Source organism: Pinus tabuliformis, chromosome J (genome assembly GCF_031772625.1).
Source record: "Pinus tabuliformis cultivar Carrire ecotype Pingquan chromosome J, CPIR1, whole genome shotgun sequence".
NCBI lineage: Eukaryota > Viridiplantae > Streptophyta > Pinopsida > Pinales > Pinaceae > Pinus > Pinus tabuliformis.
The window spans coordinates 486,805,473-486,815,408 of NC_142295.1; the positions used below are offsets into that span (position 1 = coordinate 486,805,473).

Consider the following 9,936-nt stretch of genomic DNA (forward strand, 5'->3'; position numbering starts at 1 on the left):
TATATAATAGTCAATGGATGCTTTAATTAAGAAAAAACAATTAACATATTACAGATTTCTAACACTAGAAAGATATGGCATTGTAACTGCACTATAAAGCACCATCATGACGCTCATGTAATTGTCATCCTGTAAAACCAAATGGTTCCTTTTTGTTTCCATTCATGTTTTTGTTATATTATTTCTTAAGGATGAACAAACCTGAAAGCATAGTTTGGTTTCTTTATCAAGACATGCTGCAATAGTAAAGACAAAAGAGAATGTTCTTGAAGGATTTGAACGTTATGTTTTTAACATTTAACAAAGTAAGCATCTTATCCAATCAACAAAACTAGCTGTAACCAGAGCTAGTCAATTATACAATTACAGTGTCTCTCCATAGTGAAAATCACAATTAATCACTTATCTACATAGAGTCACCAAAACTTCCACCTTAAAGCAATGGCTTGCACAAGAGAAGCACTTGAACTCCATTGCTGCAAATGGATAAGAAAATTGTTTAAATAACTCATCACATAGCTCCAAATAAAATCCACCTACGGTTTTTCAGTGTCTTTTTAAGTGCTTCTTTCAAACTTGAGAGAAATATTGCAACTATCACAAAGAGGCGAAGCACCAAAAGTGACCCACTTGCCGGAGTGAAAGTGTCCTCAAGGAGCAACCTGTTCATCACAAACAATTTCATTCAGCTAAACTACCGTGACAAGGGGTGGGTACTCTTCTGTCGAAATCACCCAGACTTGGACCTGGTCCAATTGCTTATTCAGGGAGCTGAACCTTCATGGGTGGCCTACCATGCCATCATCTATGTTTTTCAGACTTTCATTTGTAGAGCATTTAGAAAAATTCAAGGACATCATGATGAGCTACATTTCTAGTATGTTATACAAAACCAATCTTAGAAGTTCATTAGATTGTTTGTGAACCAAGTCAAATGAATTGATACATCCACCCAAGGATTGGAAAAGACTAATGCCAGTCATGAAAAAGTTGGTTCCCACGCTCAAATGAGCATTCGCTTCATTTTTTCTCAAACACACTTGTTGCAAAATATCCTCCAACATAGTAATCTTTAGCTTTCAATGAAAAAGAAAAATATAAGAAGGCATCAAACAGCTTACTTTCTGTTGACACCTAATCATAGGGATTTGAGTCCTGTATAGGATGTTTTTAAGTGGGCTGTACTGGTGAATTTTGAAAGAGACATTTTATTTTGTCAAAAATGTGCTTGTTTTCATCAGAGATACAGGTCCTGAATGTGTGCTTTGTTGATAGTTAGACATTGAGGTTCAATTTTTGTGTGGACCATCTCTAAATCGGACCTTCTGAAGTGGAAGCCTTACATCTGTACTCACCTGTTGGGTTTTGTGAGCATGTCCATACCTCTGTTATATACATTAAAATTGTAGTTTTTTTTACAAGCAGAAGTGCAATTTCTTACAGCTTATTGGCAGCAGAAGTATATATATATATATATATATTTTTTTTTAAATGCACTCATTAATATCTATTGTGGGAGTGGTCCTCAATGGGAAGGAAAATTATCCTGAGTGGTCTCGGAAAATCAAACACACTCTCATTTTTAATGAGCTGTGGAAAGGAGTGTGTGTTGGAAACGAAGATAAAGAGCCAGAACAACCTACCTCAGACAAGGAATTCGCCATTTGGGAAAATAAGAACAGCAAGGCTTATGCATTGATTGCAGCATCAGTAAATGAAGAGGTGAGTCGCCATATTTCACCATTTTCAAATGTTTTCGAAGCCTTACAAAAACTGAAGGAACTCTATGACTCACACTCTGCACTTGAAGTTGTTCAACTCATGATTAAATTGTTCACCCTTGAATTACAAAATGATGATCCTCTTGCTCTTGCATCAGAAGTAAAATCTATTATGCATGATATCAAAGTCACTAATGTTGAATTGGACATTCCTCTGATAGATTTTCTCAAGGCACTTTATCCCACTTACTCAAATTATCTTGAGTCATTGCAAGCAAATGGAAACCTCAAAGATATTACCTTTGACTCCCTTGTGAAAAAATTTGCTGAAAGAGAGAAAGCTTTTGGGAAGAAGACAGCTCCTCAGTCTTTTGAAGAGGCTGTGTGCCTTGCACATAGAGAGAAGAATCTTGCTCAAGATTCTTCCAGAGGAAGAGGAAGAAATTTTAGAGGCGGGGGGGCAGACACTCTCAAGGAGAAAAGTCAGATTTGCACTGCATACGCTGCAAAAGAGATGGATCACATGATGCATCCACATGCAAGTTGCCTTGGGACAGAATTGAGCATGAAAGAAACCAACCCAAAGGTAAAACTAATGACAAAGAGAAAGGTAAAGCACCTGAATCTGCTCACTATGTTGTGGCACACTGTAATATTGGAGTAAATGAAGACTTATTTAATGCTTCACTTACTTCTTGGAAAAATGATTGGTTGCTTGATTCAGGAGCAACTTGCCACATGACTTTTAGAAGAGATTTTTTTGAAGAATTTACTGACAATGTTGATGGAGCAGTATACTTTGCAGACAAATTAAAACTCAAGCCATCAGGGCTTGGTACAATCAGGCTTAAATTGCCTAGTCTTCCAGACTTTCTTCTGCATCATGTTTTATATCTCCCACAACTGAGGAGAAACTTGTTGTCCTTGGTCCACATCCGCCAGCAAGGACACTCCATTCACATGTTTGATGGCAAGCTTGAGGTGAGAAAAGCATCAGACTACTCACTTGTCATGATGGGGATAGAAGAAGAAAGGCTTCTCAAGCTGCAGGATACCTCTGGTCGTGCACAAAATTTCTCATACAAATCTCATTATGAAGAAGGTACATTTCCATCAAGTTTATTATGGCATGCCAGATTTGGACACTTGAACTATGACAACCTCCGCTTGTTGAAAAAAAATGGTGTTACTGGTTTGCCTACAATTCCTAGGAAACTTAAGCAATGTGATGCTTGCATTCTAGGAAAACTGTTAATTTTAGGTATGTTCTATGCTTAGAGCAATTTATTTCAATTTTCACAATTAGCTCAATATCTTTTCTAGATTAGCAATCACATTAGCATTAAAGTAAACTACAGATAGAACATAAATATAAATCACAGAAGACAAGCCAAGACAAGAGGACACAAGATGTGGCGCTAGCCAGGGACAAACCCCAATGTGGGGAAACCCTTGATCAATTCTTCTTATATGTTCTGCAATAGTTCAAGAGAGAGAGAGAGAGATAGTACGTTTACAACAGAAGTCAACGCTTTGACTTGTCTAGATAAGAGCAAAGATCATCTGTAAGAAGATGATACATGAGATCAGTTGAAGACATGCTGCTTCAACTGATTCTCCAAGGTGACTCCACCTATCGTTGTGTTGCATTTCGTCATCATGCTGCACCTCACTGCGCTGCACCATGCTACACCCATCACACTATGCTGCATCTCATCACGCTTCATTAATCATGACTGTACCCATCACTGTACTGCATTATGTGCCATTGCTAGATCATGTTGTTGTACTGACCTATGTGTTGGCTGCATCTTGCTTGCTTGTTGTCCCTAACATGCTTGTTGTCCTTAGCATGCTTGTTGTTGCATGCTAGTTGTCCCTTGCATGCTAGCTGTAACATTGCATGCTTGGTGTATTTGCTGCTAAGTACCATACAACTGTCCCAATGTTAGTTAGTTGTCCCTTGCATGCTGCTCTCCTTTGGAGACAGATGCTTTTGCTGTTCCGACAGTTCTCGGCAGTTGCGGCAATTCCGACTGTTCTCAGCAGTTCTTGGCAGTTCTGACTGTTCCAGCTGTTCCCGACAGTTCCCGGCAGTTTCGGCAGTTCCCGGCAGTTCCGGCAGTTCCCGACAGTTCCGACTTCTGCCCTCTGCATCAGCTTTCTTGGCAGTTCCCGGCAGTTCCAGCAGTTCCGGCAATTCCGGCTATTCCCGGTAGTTCCGGTAGTTCTGGCTTTTCCCAGAAGTTCCGACAGTTCCGGCTTATCCCGAAAGTTCCGACAGTTCCCAGCAATTCCGGCAATTCCGGCTTTTCCTTGGAAATTCTGGTAGTTCCCGACAGTTCCGGCTTTTCCTGGCAGTTTCGGCAGTTCCGGCTTTTCCCCGACAGTTTCGGCAGTTCCCGGCAGTTCCGGCAGTTCCCGACAGTTCCGACTTCTGCCCTCTGCATCAGCTTTCTTGGCAGTTCCCGGCAGTTCCAGCAGTTCCGGCAATTCCGGCTATTCCCGGTAGTTCCGGTAGTTCTGGCTTTTCCCAGAAGTTCCGACAGTTCCGGCTTATCCCGAAAGTTCCGGCAGTTCCCAGCAATTCCGGCAATTCCGGCTTTTCCTTGGAAATTCTGGTAGTTCCCGACAGTTCCGGCTTTTCCTGGCAGTTTCGGCAGTTCCGGCTTTTCCCCGACAGTTCCGACAGTTCTAGCTTTTCTTGGCAGTTCCGGTTTCTACCCTCTAGATTAGGGCAATGTTATCCCTTAGGATCTCTCCTTCTACTAAAACCCAAAGACAAGTAGAGAGGAAGAGATCCCAAGTGTGTTGAAATGACTTGAAGGCCACCTCTATTTATACTAAAACGTTGAGCACAAGTGGGGTTTATTTGGTTGTTGGCCGACTTTGACGAATTGTCCCATAACACAAATAAATTCATATCTCCATGAATACTTATCAGAATCGGATGATTTTTAGATCAATCCTACACCTCTCGATGAGAGGGATCCAAGAAAAATATCAGCTTCCATTAATAAGATGACCCACATGGAGTTTGGCCCTAGTTGCCAATTTTAACAAAAGCATAGCAAACAACCTTTTCATGATTCACATTCCAGAGCACATAAAAAACTTGAACTCATTCATTCAGATTTATGTGGTCCAATCCCTGTTCCTTCTGCAAATGGAAATAAATATATGATGACATTTATTGATGACTACACCAGAATGTGTTGGGTTTATTTATTGAAGAACAAATCTGATGCTTTTCAAACATTCAAGAACTTTCATACATGGATTGAAAATGATGCACAATCTCATATTGGCTCTATTCGCACTGATAATGGAAAAGAATACACTTCAAATGAATTTGAAAAATATCTTCGCCAACATGGGATCAAACATCAAACAACTGTGCCTTATAATCCCCAACAGAACAGAGTAGCTGAAAGAATGAATAGGACAATCTTAAATATGGTGCACTCCATGATGTTTTTCAAAAATGTAAAATTGATGTTTTGGGCTGATGTAGTTCTATGTGCTGTATATGTAAAGAATAGATGTCCATCTAATGCTATTAGAAACAAGACTCCTTATGAAATGTGGTATGAGCACATTCCTTCGGTAAAGCATCTCAGAGTCTTTGGTTCCACATGTTATGCCTTGATACCAAAGGTACATAGAAACAAACTTGGTGCAAGAAGTCGTAAGTGTATCTTCCTGGGGTATTCAAACACCTCCAAAGCATATCGTCTGTATGATGAAGTCAATAAAAAGTTTTTTGTATCTAGAGATGCAATCTTTCTTGAATCATCCAAAAATGACAATGTTGTTGAGCGGCAACTTGATCACTTGGATAGATTCGCAAATGAAAAATCATTTCAAGAATTTGATAATCAGATTCCACATCTTGAAGGGGGGATTCCTATACTAGATCAACCTGTGGAATCTTCTTCTAAAGCACTCTCTCCCCCGCATGAAACTCCAACAACAGATGATACTTTGAGTGATGTGATTGACAAAATTGGGAGACTCAATCTTGATTCAATCCCAACTCAATCAACGGAGCAGCCTGCACCATCTCAGAAAGGTCCCCCAAAGTGTTCATCCTGATGAGGTTGGAAAGACAGGAACTAGAAATTCAACCCGGCAAAATGGAGGTGATGTAGATGACTCTGATTCACCTATTGATATGGATGTTTCTTATGATTGTGAATTGAATTTGTCTACAGATTTTGAACCAACTTCCTTCAAAGAAGTTGCTTCTCATAATGAATGGAAAGAAGCAATGCAAAAAGAGTATGATGCCTTGATAAAGAATGGCACTTGGAAGCTAGTTGATCCTCCATTGGGAACCAAACCAATTGGCTGCAAGTGGGTCTACAAGAACAAGTATAAAGCTGATGGTTCACTTGACAAGCACAAAGCCAGGCTTGTGGCAAAAGGTTTTGCATAGAAGGAAGGGGTCGATTATGAGGACACTTTTGCCTCCACAACAAAATGGGCTACCATCCGGACACTCTTTGCCCTAGCAGCTCAGAATGGTTGGAAAGTCCATCAAATGGATGTAAAAACTGCTTTCTTGAATGGAGATCTAAAAGAGAATGTTTTTATGTCCCAGCCTGAAGGATTTGTTGTAAAAGGATATGAACATAAAGTATGCAAACTTGTGAAATCCTTGTACGGCCTCAAACAAGCATCGCAAGCCTGGTATGAAAAACTAACTGAGCATCTTCTGAAACTCAATTTCAAACATTATGATCTTGATGATGCAACTTTGTTTATCAAGAAGGTTGGCAAAACAGTTGTATATCTTGTGGTATATGTAGATGATCTTTTGATGATAGGGAACAATGAGAGCTACATTGCATCCATAAAGAAGGAATTGAGGAAAGGTTTTGACATGACTAATTTCGGCTATGTTCATTATTATCTTGGTATTGAAGTAACTCAAAATCCGAAGTCCATATTCCTTTCTCAAAAGTACATTGGAGATTTGTTGAACAGATTTGGCATGACTGAATACAATCCTTTGACTACTCCAATGGAACAAAACTTAAAGCTCACATCCATTGAAGGAAAAGAATTTGAGGATACAACAAAGTATAGACAACTTGTAGGAAGTCTCAACTACCTAACTACTACCAGACCAGACATTTCATTTGTTGTTGGAATCCTCTCCAGGTTTATGCAAAAGCCTTGTGAGGGACATTGGTCTGCTGATCCGGAATCAAGTATACACAGGTGGGCGACTTCAGCTTGATTGGATACTCTGATTCAGACTTCGATGGAGACAAAGAAATTCGGGTATCTACTTCGAGTTATGCTACGAGTATTGGATCAGAAGCTGTCTCCTGGAGATCACGCAAACAATCAGTTCTAGCAGATTCCACAACAGAGGTAGAATATGTGGCAGCGACTGAGGCAACAAAAGAAATTGTGTGGCTCAAGAAAATTCAGGAAGATTTGCAGGTAAAACAAGTACAATCGACTCCACTCATGATTGAAAATACCTCGGCAATAAAGTTGGCCAAGAACCCAAAGTTCCATGATCGAACGAAGCACATCAATACAAAATATCATTTAATTCGACATCATGTTGAGGCCAAAACAATCCATCTTCGCCATTGTTCCACTAATGAGCAGATTGCAAACATTTTCACCAAAGCGCTTGGAAGAGAAAAGCTTGAAAGATTCAGAATGATGCTTGGACTCACCAACATCCCTTCAGATTGGGGGGGGGGGGGGGGGGAATGTTGACACCTAATCATAGGCATTGGGTGAACAACTGTAATTAGTGTAAATAAATAATAGAGGAAATGGAGAGTCACGAGAGATGAACTGAAGAGTCACTCCCTCTTGTATATAATAATAAACAACCTGCATGAATAATACGATTACATTTGAGGAGTTACCTCCTGGTCTGACACTTTAAAGCACAAAAAACGCTAAAGTGAGTCATCATTGAGTTAATGTGAGCAAATAATATACTGCAGAACAATCAAAATTGGAATGCTGATCAAACTAACATGAATAAACTATGATACTATCTAATGGAACTTCACCATTGATTAGTGGCAATGGTTAGCAAACTTGCTACTATTAGAATGATGAGTCCAGATTATTGTCTTCCTTGTCATACTGAATAGCAAAACTCAAAATATAGGAAAAACATGTAAATTATATATGCCCAAACTTCCCATCTAACAGTTATTACACCAATCAAAGCACATCAAGAACCAAATCTTTTATTTGTTAATAAACCAAAGCTTCACAAAAATATTGTTTAAGGATGACATATGTCAATGATCTGACAACATCAAAAGCATCTTCCAAAGGTCCCAAGAAAATTATGGCAATTCAAAGTCACTTTACCTAGCAATTCTATTCTAGTAAGGCCTGTAACGAGTTTCCATCCTAGAAGTCTGATGACCACTTGTACCTCCTCCGGAAGCAGCCATGTGTCCCACCCCAAAATATGGAGTCCACTGGCAAGTAAAATAAGTGTTAAAATAAATGGATATATCAAAACTTTACAATTTAAGAAACAAAAACAAAACGCAACTTTATGTGTCATCGTAGGTGAAACATAGATCAAAATAGCAAAAACAAGCAGCAGACGACAAAATACCAAACTTCACAACATTTCATATTGATGCTTAAGCATAATAAATGAAGTAGGATTTAGGAAATATTTCCAGATAAATCTATAAACATGAAAATCAACTTACACCGCTGTTAAAAGCAAGGTTAGCAGGCATGTTTTCATAAGCACTTTGAGAGATGCTGGAACTAGATCCTCTTAGTGGACCACCAGCACCTCCAAATAAAGCATTTGATGGCTTTAGTCCACTCCGTGCCTCATCCAAAGGTGCTGCACGATCAACAGCAATCTGCAAATATTGCAAAGTAAACATTCTCACTCCCCAGATAAAAAACATTACCAAATAAGACCAGGTGCACAAGACACTAAACAGAAAGCCATTCAATGGCTAGCAAGTGCCTTACAAAGTATGCTGATTTTCCAAATTAAAACAGCTGCAGGATCATAAAATATAAATTCATGCATGGAAATCCTTTCACATTTCCTCTGAATCCTACATAAAAGTTTAGATTATCTATTATATTTTTTCATTCAAAAAATACAATCCTATGCAATCTGACTCCAGATTCTGTGGTATCAAAAGTAGGCATGGAATGAAAAGCAGCTGGGATTTCACAAGAGCAACAGGAAGTATGTTTGGATGGTAGTTTTCTGAAAGGACCATGTAAGATATGTTTTGGTCAGTAACTCCTCAAAGCAGGAACCTAAAACTCTTCCATAGTGTGTCAAGCATATATGAAAAAAATCTTTGATTAGTTAAATTAATTGATTAATCGAGTTAATTGGGATTAATCATGGTCACAAGTCCAAACGGATTAATCAACTACCTAGATAAAAAAACCTTACCAAATAGGAACAATGCACAAGACACAAAACAGAAAGCCAGTAATTTGCTAGCAAGTGCCTTACAAAGTATTCTGGGTGGCTTTTTCCAAATTAAAACAGCTGGATCGTAAGGAAATTCTCTCACGTTTTCCCTAAATCCTACATAAAAGTTTAGATTATCTATTATATCTGTTCACTCAAAGCATACAATCCTATGCAATCGGACTCCAGATTCTGTGGTATCAAAAGTAGGCATACAATGAACACAGCTGAGGTTCTACAAGAGCAACAGGAAGCATATTTGGATGGTAATTTTCTGAAAGCACCATGTATGACTCAAAGCAGCAACCTCAAACTCTTCCATAGTGTGTCGAGCATAGATGAAAAATAATCTCTGATTAGTTAAATTAATTGTTTAATTGAGTTAACTGGGATTAATCATGGTCACACTACACCCCCCACCTACCCCCGCCCCACACATTTAATCAAGATTTTTTTTCCCTAAAACCAAAAAAATGGGATTGATTCAAATAATCACAAGTAAATTGGAAATAATCAGCTGTCCATGGAAAAGCACCAGTAAATCTGTAAAATCCAATTTTTAGAGGATTATTGTTCTTTCCCGCTGTTGGGTTTGAACCCTAAGAAGCTGGAGAGAGCCAAGCATGGATTTTTGAAGAGAGCCAAAGCATCAATTTCTATGTCATAAAAGAATTTTTTTTTCTTGGAGTAAGGGATTGATTGCTGCCAACAGTTTTCATTTCCCAGGTATATGTAAATCAACATAACACTTCAATTTTTTCA

At 38.8% G+C, this 9,936-nt stretch overlaps 1 long non-coding RNA gene across 1 annotated transcript; it reads right to left on the minus strand.

Annotated features, from left to right (window-relative positions):
- Positions 1-245: 245 nt before the first annotated feature.
- On the minus strand, positions 246-8,591 carry LOC149227914 (uncharacterized). The gene is made up of 3 exons (XR_016247172.1): positions 8,435-8,591; positions 8,079-8,191; positions 246-662 (listed from the first exon to the last, which is right to left on the minus strand). It is a non-coding gene; the product is annotated as an uncharacterized LOC149227914 (long non-coding RNA).
- Positions 8,592-9,936: the final 1,345 nt, after the last annotated feature.